At 50.4% G+C, this 11,366-nt stretch overlaps 1 protein-coding gene and 1 non-coding gene across 6 annotated transcripts in view; both read left to right on the top strand.

The window, feature by feature from the left end:
* Window positions 1-829: 829 nt before the first annotated feature.
* The window catches only part of PIK3C2B (phosphatidylinositol-4-phosphate 3-kinase catalytic subunit type 2 beta), a 75,649-nt gene continuing 65,112 nt past the window's right edge, over window positions 830-11,366 (top strand). Inside the window, exon 1 of one of the 5 annotated variants that reach the window (XM_088845125.1) lies at window positions 830-850. The gene's annotated coding sequence lies outside the window, so the exon portion shown is untranslated. Of the gene's footprint in view, window positions 851-890; window positions 992-1,125; window positions 1,476-11,366 lie in introns of those variants that run through there. The other 4 variants (XM_088845124.1, XM_088845126.1, XM_055420062.2 and 1 more) reach the window with 4 other exon arrangements.
* Window positions 11,123-11,252, top strand: LOC129551861 (small nucleolar RNA SNORA3/SNORA45 family). The gene has a single exon (XR_008685169.1). It is a non-coding gene; the product is annotated as a small nucleolar RNA SNORA3/SNORA45 family (small nucleolar RNA).

Genomic DNA, 11,366 nt, shown 5'->3' with positions numbered 1-11,366 from the left:
TTTACCTCCAAATCATGATCTCACTTTTTACATTGCTTTCTCCCTCTTCATCTGGTTATTCAAATTTCCTTCCCAAAATAGTTATCCTCCTTTGAGCTCTAAAGTTTCTTCCATTTGTATAAGCCTATGAATCTAAGACACGTTGGCTATCTTGAAGTTTCATATTAATGAGGAATTTTTAAAATGCCCCTTATCTTTTTTTAAAAGCCCTTTCTGACACCCTTAAAAAACCCCACAAAACTCCAGTGAACCCCAAACAGACTGTAAGAGTAGCATTTTAACAAACATATCTTTGAGACCAGAAAAGGCACAGATTTGCAGATGTTTCCCTGGGAACCCTGGCAGGGGAGTCCTGGGCCTCTGACCTGAGGCTGGGAGTACTGAGCCCTAGATACTGGAAGGGGACGGCAGGGGAGGGACACTGAGAACCAGGTACCGATCCTACTCTGGCAAGGAAGAAAGGAGGGCCCTGGTGGAGAGCAAGATTCAAGTTTTGAGGAAAACGCACTTTGAGATCAGAGAGCATCGTTATTATGCAAACAAAATGCAAATGAGGGGCGGGCCAACTATGGGTTTCTTTGGGTGGAGCCCTTCGGAAAATTCTTCTCGAGACCACTGCTCAAACAAAGGTACTGAGTCAAAATTTTAAATAGAACGTAATGTATGAAAGATTTTCCCCCTGCGCTGGTTGGGCTGGAGGATCAACCACCACCCTTCCCCCTCAGGTTGTAGGCTGCTATTTAACGGGGCTCGGGTCACACGACCTACTAGGGCGAACCGAAAAACCAATGAAGCAGAAAAGTGCAAAAGGCAGAGGCAGCTTCCCCACGCCGTCTCCTCCGACCTCAAGGTAGGGACTCTCTCAGGCATCGCTCTGTTAGTGATGGGGGGAGGAAATTCCACCGACACCCGGACGTCAAAACTCTGTCATTTCCAGTAGAATGACCTGGCATTCGTCCGGCACACAGCAAAGGGGTCCCAGCAGGGAAAGGTAACGACCATCTGCAAACACCCTCACGCGAGTGGGGAGTGGAGATCGCGGCCCCTGGGTTCGAGAAGCGCGACTCGACGCCCTGCTTTTCCCTCCCGGCGCGCACAGGCCGGGGAGGCGGGGAGCCGAGCGGGCGGGGCGGGCGGCCAGGCTCGGGGCCCGCCCTCCTCCGCGCGCCGGGCGCTGCGGGCTGGGGCCGCGGCCTGCGGCTGCCCGCCCTGCCCGCGTCCGGCCGAGCCTCCGCCGCCGTGCAGTGCGCGGGGTCTCCGGGAGATGGCTTCCCCGCCCTCGCCCGCGGCTGCCGCTATTGTCTCCCCCAGGCCCGCCGGACCCCGCGGGCCCGCGCACGCCCTCCGCTGAGCCGACTACCCGGCCGGTCCTCGCGCCACTTCTGCCTCCCCGCTGCCCCGGGCCCGGCGCCCGCCGCGTGCTGCCCGGGAGGGAGCGGCCCGGAGGAGGCGGTGGGAAACCGCAGTGGGCGCAGGTAAGGCGCGCACCCGGCCGGGCGCCCCGGGCCGCGTCTGCGGCTCACCCGCCGAGTGGGGCGGACGGAGGTCGGGGGCGCTCCCTGCAGCATGGCAGCTGCGAGGTGCAACAATGGAAGGAGCCGAGGGTTCCCGGGGCGCGGGCCGCGGGGGCGGTGGGCGCCGAGCTCCGGGCCCCGCACCCGAGCGGGCGGCCCCGCCGCCTCCCGGCTCCTGGGGTCTCCGAGCGTCTCGGACCCCGGGCGCCCTCTTCCCCACCCCTTTCCCTCTAAACACACTTCCTGGCTCCCAGTGGCAAGGCGCCCTGAATCAGCCAATGGTTTTCGTGTTTTGGTTTGTTGAAGATGAGAAAATAAAAGGCAAAACCTGCCCTGGAGTGAGAGTGGTGGGGTGGTGCTTTCTCTTGCGGTAGGTGAAAAGTCAGCAGATATCTAGCCTAGGGAATATATAATAGATACACATTTTTTTATGCGCACAGATAGGAAAATTGGCTTCTGCCTTATAAGGTTACTGCAGCAAAAGGGGAAAGCTTGGGAGAGGGAGAGGGGCCTTCATGCCGGAGTTCCCGGTCCTTGGGGGGAGGCGCTGCTCCCCCGGCCTGTACTTGTCTCTGGTTTTCAGCTCCCCACAGCGGTGGCTTTGATGCTGGGGTGCAATCTCAGCAGCAGGAAGCCCCGGGGAGCCTGCCAAGCCCGGGTAGGGTGGGAAGCCCAGGGGCTCGGCAGCCCCCCGGTTGTGAGAAGAGGTTACTAACGTGTGAGGTTAGCCCACACACCCTGGTTGGCCGCGGGGCGCGTGTGAAGACCCTGCCATTGCTCGAGCTCTTCAGGCCGACCTCCTTTCTCTTGGTCTCCACCCCCTTGTGGGGTCTTTGTGGCTTCCCAGTCCCTCCAGCCTGGCTGCGATGGAATCTCTATTGTCTCTGCTGCCCTGATGTTTTTTTTCTCGGTTCTTTTAGAGAATTTTGTACCCTGGGTGGCTGGTCCCAGCGTGGCACCAGATTCCTTAGCACACAACTACCTAGGCTTCCAGAAGTGGGCCAATATGCCCCTCCTTCTCTGTCTAAACTACCTGACTGTATGGGTTGTGGCCAAGCAGATGTAAGTAATTTGCACTGAATTCCAACCCTGTATCAGTCGCTGAATGAAAACTTACTCTCTTGCCACACAAGGCCTCAGGAAGATATTGGAAGAGAAATGGTCCAGGGGGTGGCAAACCTGATCCCCATATACTCTTCCCTCCTGGACTCCAGCTGTGCATCCCAGAACACAGAAGTTATGAGGCTTCAGAATTGCAGCTCCTCCAGAGCCTGGCGGTCCCCTCTGGGGTTGTGTCCATGGAAAAATTAAGTCGAGGCACATTTTATAGCCCTGCCTGGCAGCCAGTGTCTGAAAAGGTGGTGGCTCGGAGCCGGAGCCCTGGACTGAAGCTGTGGCTGCTTCCCCTTTGGCCTTTGGGTGAGCCCAAGGTTTGACTTCCATGGCTCTGAATTTACTGCTGAGTGTGCATGGGTGTGTGTGTCTGAATCTGACCAAACTCTCAGCCCTGGCCAGAAGGGAGCTAGTTCATTTCCCTCTTCCTGGAAAGATCGGTGAGGGAGGCTCCGTTTATCTGGGTCCTCAGGCCTTTCCCTGGGGTGCTCCTTTGGATTGTCCAGTGACCTGGAATACCTGCCTCCTTGACCAGGATGTAACCATGCTCTGGCAGATACCCCACATTCTTGTGGGCCTTAGGTCTCCTCTCTCTGGTTTCTCCACCCCACCTAGGCCTGACATTTTGCAAGTATCTCATATGTATGGTCATTCAGCCTGGACAGCCCTGCTGGCCAACAGGAATAGAAATGAGGGAACTCTGTTCCCTTTGGGGGTTTGTAACTGGCCATAACTTCAGGCTCCTCATGCTCCCAGGATGTGAACTTGGGTGTGATAATGCGGAGTAGTAGAGAAACAGTGGGTGGGTTCAGTGTCAGGAGGCCTGGCTTCCTAGCTGTGTGAGTATGAACAACTCGTGAACCTGAAACTCAGTTTGCATATCTATAAAATGGGGAAAAATACCTTTGGCTCATAGGATTGTTTCTGTTTACCATGAACTGAATAAAATCATGTATGCAAAAGCACTCTGAAAACTGCGGAGTGCTATACAAAAGTAGGTTATACCTCCTGAATTTAGTCTCACTAATGAGGGAGGGAAAGCTGGTGGGGATGGGGGAGACAGGTGGGAGGAAAGGGATATGAAATAGAGAATGTTCTGGAAACTTTCTTTTCTGGCTAGGGGAAAGTAATGTGACAATGCGCAGGTAACTATTCTTTGGGTGTTTCTCTTTAAATAGGGTTGCTAGAATGGGAACTGGGAGAGAAGGAAAGTCCACTTAATGATATTTCTAGGGAATCAGGGGGTATATGCACCCCGAAAGACTGACTGCAGTCTATAGTTAGGGCAGTACTGTGCTGGCAAATAATATTGCAGCTGACACTTACTGATCAGTTGGCTAGTCAGTGACAGAGGAGAGACTCGAAGTGGGCATTCCTTCTCCAGACCCTGTGCTCATAAGTTGCGTGTCTCTCTCAGGGAGATGTTGGGTCCTGGGAAAGAGCAGCAGAGTTACAGAATTCATTCATACCGGATTCCTTGATTTGAATGCCAGTGAGATGTTACCAGACTGGGACATACCTTAGATAACTCACTTCTTAAGGACAGAGATCCTGGGGGACAAATTTCTTCCACCCAGCCCTAGTCCAGCATAGCACCTCCTTAATTCTTGCATTTCCTAGGATCATATATAGTTTTAGAATTGGAAAGTCATTTCTCTGCAAAGAAATGACTCTTCCAATGTCACACAATTCTTAACAACGCTGGAACTTGTTCCACAGACCATTTTACTACCAATGAAAGGACGTGTCTTTCAGCAGTTTAGAATGTACCTATCAGTTGACCCTATCGTTGCTGGGAAATTCTCTTCTCTCAGGATATCATTGATGGAATTCACTGTCCTCCAATCTCCATAGTGTTAAAGAGATTAATGACACAGAACACCTTTTGAGCTTTGGGGAAGAAGCCCACAAGGTGTGGAGGACAAAGAGAAGAGCAGTCCCAACAGTCTTGAGGCAGAATATAGAATCTGTGACAAGGGATCTTTAGCGATTTGTCCTTCCTCTTCTTGAGAACTTCCTGTAGGAAGTCTCACCTAGCAGAGGCTCCACAGTGTTTCAACAAGAGGCCAAAAATCATTTGCCTCTTTGGAAACTTTTTTCCTTCCTCCTTAACTTTCGCACCTGCCACTCCTCTTTCTTGAAAACATTTTTCGACACCCTTCATCCTGGACCTTTCTCTCCTAACCTCAGCCAACCCTGGTCACTGCGAGACTAGTTTCCTGGGCAGTGGCTTCTTTTCTCCTTGGCGTTTCTTCCACTATGTTTTATGCCTCATTCCAAATCTCGGCCTGTGGATCCTGTCTTAGAGGTTAGCTTCTATTTGTGCATCCTCCCCACTGTGGAGGTGGGTGCCAGTCCTGAGAGCTGCTCACACACTGGTTCCCCAGGCCCACCAGGAATAAGCTTACATGGAGGCATCCTCTCCTGCCAAGTTTTTCTCTTTCTATCTTAGTCTACTTAGTACCCTTGACAGCAAACCAGAAGGCGCAGAGTGAAGGGAAAGGGATAGAGAGCCGAGGAGATTCCATTTTGAGGAAATAGTACAGTTTGCCTTGCCAGGTGAAGAAACGGATATGAGCTCTTCTCATCTTAGGTCCAGATTAACCTAGAACCCAGACTGGAGTGATTGATGGCTCCCAGCCACCGTGGAGACACCTCTGAGGGCCCCGCATTTCTGAAAGCAGAGTGTCTGCCCCATTCCTGACTTGTCATGCTCGAGTGTCTTCCAAAGGGTAAAAGAAGTTAAAGTACGAGGAGCACTGGAGGACTCATTTAATTCTGACCCCAAATGGAGAGATTGTTTGCAAGTTGGATATTATGGGAACCTGGGAGAAGGCAACTATGTTTTCTGACATCTATATAGGATGTCAGATTTACACTTCAGAATTCAGGAAGACAGATTTTTTTTTTTCTTTTTTTAAATTAAGAGAAAAGAGGGATATCGTTCCCTGACAAGAGATTTTGAAAGAGTGGCTGCAAAGGGTTGTCAGTTCTCTGAAGTGCAATTTTGGTTATGCTACTGTAGATGGTCCCAACAAGGAAGGCAAAAAGGAACCATTTGAGAAAAAGTTCAAATACCAAGCAAGGCATGATAAAAATACCAAGCAAAGCATAGAAAAGAATAGCCACAAGCACTGAGTCTCTGTCTCCTGTAGCTTTTCAAACCTTATCTTAGTCCCCACCCCCACTGCAATCCTTGCAGGAAATAGATGATGAAATTGTCTCATACTCCTTTGCAGATGAGATAACTGAGGTTCAGCTTAGGTTTAGATTCAAACCAAGATTAAGGTTGTACAACCAAAGAGAAGAGAGCCAGAGTTTGAAGGTAGGTCAAGATACCTCTAGAACATGGGTTCTTTTTAGGCTGCACTGGAGGCACCTGTGGGGAAAAAATGTCAATGAGGCCCAGGTTCTGAATGAGATGGGGCTTCCTCAAGAGTCAGGTGACAGCAGCAAGTGTTCTTCTTGAAGTCATCTGTGGAAGAAGACGTGGTCACAGAGGGAAGAAAGCTTGTCAGTTAATGTTTAAAAAGAGCTCACCTGTTCATTCACAGATGTTTTCTGAGTGCATACTAATGACTTTAGGTGCTTTCAGTGTCTAGCACATACAGCCTTCCAGAACTTACTGCTGGGTGGAGAACATAGACAAGTAAGTAGGCTATCGTATGGGATGCTTAAAGAATTCATAAATGAGGCATTTAGGGTGGTCAGAATTCCTGGTGGAAATGAAGTGTTGGCTGAGACCTGGACAGTGAGTAGGCGTTTGGGTGGAATGGGGAGTGAAACAAGGGGTGAAAGAGGGAAAGGAAGTGTCGTTTAATTTGGCCAGTGCTCTCCCCTGGAGAATCCCTTGGACGGAGGAGCCTGCTGGGCTGCAGTCCGTGGGGTCGCTAAGAGTCAGACACAACTGAGCCACTTCACTTTCACTTTTCACTTTCATGCATTGGAGGAGGAAATGGCAACCCACCTCAGTGTTCTTGCCTGGAGAATCCCAGGGACGGGGGAGCCTGGTGGGCTGCCGTCTGTGGGGTCGCACAGAGTCGGACACGACTGAACTGACTTAGCAGCAGCAGCAGCATTGGAGGAGCTTGCGTTCTATCTTTTATTCATCCGTCACCCATTATGCATTGAATGCACTTGGTGAAGCTGAGTGCACAGCAGGGAAGAAGACGGACAAAAGGAATTACCGGGAGTAGTAGCTGATGCATGGCAAGGACTCAGTAGATGGTGGTGGTCAGTTATCTTACCATCTTCCAGTAGCAGGTTTGTGCTGAGCCCTCAGAATATAAACTTGAGTTCAACATGGTCCCTGACCTTGGGGTAACCACACTGTACTCCAAAAAACTCAAGTGAACAGATGAGCTTTATGTGGGGGTAATTCTGTAAGGTCAGTATGAGTCAGTTGTCCTATGGTTGCCCCAAGGCAGCATTTCTTAAACAAGTATAGAAACTAAGACTAGAGTACTTAATATTTTGGGGGACACTTGAATTCTGAGAACCTAACAAATGCTATCAGTGAAACTCCAATACTTTGGCCACCTCATGCGAAGAGCTGACTCATTGGAAAAGACTCTGATGTGGGAGGGATTGGGGGCAGGAGGAGAAGGGGACGACAGAGGATGAGACGGCTGGATGGCATCACCGAGTCGATGGACATGAGTTTGAGTGAACTCCGGGAGTTGGTGATGAACAGGGAGGCCTGGCGTGCTGCGATTCATGGGGTCTCAAAGAGTCGGACACGACTGAGCGACTGAACTGAACTGAACTGAATAAACTCTATTGGGTATCAACCTGGAAAAATGAATTTCAATTTTGCCTTCCTTATCCAGCTTCAGAATCCCTGATGCTACAACAGAAAAATGATAATTCTTCTCTAGGTTGGTTAGAGCACCCTCAGAACACAGTGTTTAACAACTCTGTCCCGTGTGTAAAGCGTTGTATTGAGTATTGTGGAGAAGACAAAGACAAGTAGGAGGTAATTTTTTCCTTAGGGTTAATGGGCTTATGTTTATAAAGTGCTTTGTAGTTATAAACCACATATATGGATGTTTGCTGTTCTTTTTATTCGCTAAGTTGTGTCTGACTCTTGCGACCCCATGGACTGTAGGATTTCCCAGGCATGAATACTGGAATGGGTTGCCATTTCCAACTCCAGGGGATCTTCCTGACCGATGGATCGAACCCGCGTCTCCTGTATTAGCAGGCGATGCTTTACCGTTGCGCCACCAGGGAATCCCCACCTACATGGATAAGTTATTTTTATTCTAATCACCAGTGGGGTAATACAAAACAATATAAATACGGCCAGATGCATTAAAATTTTTACAGATATTTGAAGGAGAGCGAAGTCACTTTCAGTCATAGGAGATGAAAGAAGGCTCTAACATAAGAGCCGGTTGGGCAAGCCAGAGTGCTCCTGAGGGCATGCCCATGAGCGAAGGAGTGCTCCAGAGGGCGCTCGCGTGAAGAAGGAGTGCTCTAGAGGGCGCTCGCCCGAGGGAAGGAGTGCTCCAGAGGGCGCTCCCGTGAGGGAAGGAGTGCTCCAGAGGGCGCTCCCGTGAGGGAAGGAGTGCTCCAGAGGGCGCTCACTTGAGCGAAGGAGTGCTCCAGAGGGCGCTCACTTGAGCGAAGGAGTGCTCCAGAGGGTGCTCGCCTGAGAAAGGAGTGCTCCAGAGGGCGCTCGCCCGAGCGAAGGAGTGCCCCAGAGGGCGCTCGCGTGACGGAAGGAGTGCTCCAGAGGGCGCTCGCGTGAGGGAAGGAGTGCTCCAGAGGGCGCCGCCTGAGCGAAGGAGTGCTCCAGAGGGCGCTCGCGTGAGGGAAGGAGTGCTCCAGAGGGCGCTCGCGTGAGGGAAGGAGTGCTTCAGAGGGTGCTCGCCTGAGAAAGGAGTGCTCCAGAGGGCGCTCGCGTGAGGGAAGGAGTGCTCCAGAGGGCGCCGCCTGAGCGAAGGAGTGCTCCAGAGGGCGCTCGCGTGAGGGAAGGAGTGCTCCAGAGGGAGCTCGCGTGAGGGAAGGAGTGCTCTAGAGGGCGCTTGCGTGAGGGAAGGAGTGCTCCACAGGGCGCTCGCGTGAGGGAAGGAGTGCTCCAGAGGGCGCCGCCTGAGCGAAGGAGTGCTCCAGAGGGCGCTCGCGTGAGGGAAGGAGTGCTCCAGAGGGCGCCGCCTGAGCGAAGGAGTGCTCCAGAGGGCGCTCGCGTGAGGGAAGGAGTGCTCCAGAGGGCGCCGCCTGAGCGAAGGAGTGCTCCAGAGGGCGCTCGCGTGAGGGAAGGAGTGCTCCAGAGGGCGCTCGCGTGAGTGACAGTTTGTGGGAGAGCGTGGGGCCCTGGAGAATGGTCAGTGACCATCAGCCCTTTGGGGGTCATGCAGGGGACTGGGCTGGGACTCGGTGTGGGCAGTCTTGAGTACCTGTTAAGGAAGGAGAGAGACAGAGTTTCTCACTGGACGAATGACGTGACCAGAGCTCCAAGATTCCCTGGCACTGGAGTATACCAGAATAGTCATCAATATCAGCTTGAACATTTGGTGAAATGTGATATTCCCGGGTCTCCATAACAGAATGGGAAAAAGACCTCAAACAATTTTGGCCTCAAATAAGATTCAGTTTCAGTTCAGTTCAGTTCAGTCGCTCAGTCGTGTCCGACTCTCCGCGACCCCATGAATCACAGCACGCCAGGCCTCCCTGTCCATCACCAACTCCCGGAGTACACTCAAACTCATGTCCACAGAGTCGGTGATGCCATCCAGCCATCTCATTCTCCGTCGTCCCCTTCTCCTCCCGCCCCCAACCTTTCCCAGCATCAGAGTCTTTTCCAGTGAGTCAACTCGTCGCATGAGGTGGCCAAAGTATTGGAGTTTCAGCTTTAGCATCAGTCCCTCCAATGAACATCCAGGACTGATCTCCTTTAGAATGGACTGGTTGGATCTCCTTGCAGTATAAGGGACTCTCAAGAGTCTTCTCCAACACCACAGTTCAAAAGCATCGATTCTTCGGCGATCAGCTTTCTTCACAGTCCAACTCTCACATCCATACATGACCACGGGAAAAACCATTGCCTTGACTAGCCGGACCTTGGTCGGCAAAGTAATGTCTCTGCTTTTTAATATACTATCAAGGTTGGTCATAACTTTCCTGCCAAGGAGCAAGCGTCTTTTAATTTCATGGCTGCAATCAGCATCTGCAGTGATTTTGGAGCCCAAAAAAACAAAGTCTGACACTGTTTCCATTGTTTTTCCATCTATTTCCCATGAAGTGATGGGACCAGATGCCATGATCTTTGTTTTCTGAATGTTGAGCTTCAAGCCAACCTTTTCACTCTCCTCTTTCACTTTCATCAAGAGGCTCCTGAGTTCCTCTTCACTTTCTGCCATAAGGGTAGTGTCATCTGCATATCTAAGGTTATTGATATTTCTCCCAGCAATCTTGATTCCAGCTTGTGCTTCTTCCAGCCCAGCATTCCTCATGATGTACTCTGCATATAAGTTAAATAAGCAAGGTGACAATATACAACCTTGACGTACACCTTTTCCTATTTGGAACCAGTCTGTTGTTCCATGACCGGTTCTAACTGTTGCTTCCTGACCTGCATACAGGTTTCTCAAGAGGCAGGTCAGGTGGTCTGGGATTCCCATCTCTTTCAGAATGTTCCACAGTTTATTGTGATCCACACAGTCAAAGGCTTTGGCATAGTCAATGAAGCAGAAATAGATGTTTTTCTGGAACTCTCTTGCTTTCTCCATGATCCAGCGGATGTTGGCTGGAGCGGCTGTGAAGAGATTTTCCACGACCAAGGTAAGAGAAACCCAAATAAGACGGTAGGTATTGCTAGGGGGCACCAGAGGGCAGACAAACTGAAATCATAATCACAGGAAACTAGCTGATCTAATCACATGGACCACAGCCGAATGTGGTCCCCTGGAGAAGGGAATGGCAAACCACTTCAGTATACTTGCCTTGAGAACCCCATGAACAGTAACAAAGGGCAAAATGATAGGATACTGAATGAGGAATTCCCCAGGTCGGTAGGTGCCCAGTATGCTACTGGAGCTCAGTGGAGAAATAACTCTAGAAGGAATAAAGGGATGGAGCAAAAGCAAAACCAATACCCAGTTGTGGATGTGACCAATGATGGAAACAAGGTCCGGTGCTGTAAAGAGCAATATTGCATAGGAACCTGGAATGTTAGGTCCATGAATCAAGGCAAAGATTCAGTTTAGCTTTTACTTATTTTAAATTTTATTTGGTTATTTGCTTATTGACATATGATTGATTTGTAACAATTTGACTCAGTCTCTTTTATTTGTGTTACAAGGTTACTTGTGTGACCTTGGGCAAATTACTCAATTCCTTTCCTGTTTTCATAAAGTAAGGATAATATACACATTTAAAGATTGTTATAAGGATGAAACAAGACAATACCTGGCACAGAATGCCACATAGGGTGGGGGTGGGGGAAAGGTCTGTTTCCTTCTATTTCTTTTCTTTGATGCTTATATTCATTCATCGAGACTAGGGTCACTCTTGGGTGTTAGCTGTTGCCTTAGTGTGCTAGAGTCCTTGAAGAGTAACGGCAGCCCTTATTCACTGACCATGACCCTTATGGCGTATTCAGTCACCAGGTTAGTAACATGCATCAGATTGTTACACAACTGTTAGAACGATTAGTGCCCACAACTTAGGGAGATGGTAATAACTATTTGTTTAGGAGCCCTGTGTTATAGGAGTGTGTAGAAACTGTCAGGTCCT

This window comes from Moschus berezovskii, chromosome 17 (genome assembly GCF_049115385.1).
Source record: "Moschus berezovskii isolate FMDL1 chromosome 17, NW_MosBer_1.0, whole genome shotgun sequence".
In the NCBI taxonomy this organism is placed as follows: Eukaryota; Metazoa; Chordata; class Mammalia; order Artiodactyla; family Moschidae; genus Moschus; species Moschus berezovskii.
This window is presented reverse-complemented; position numbering and strand designations above follow the sequence as displayed.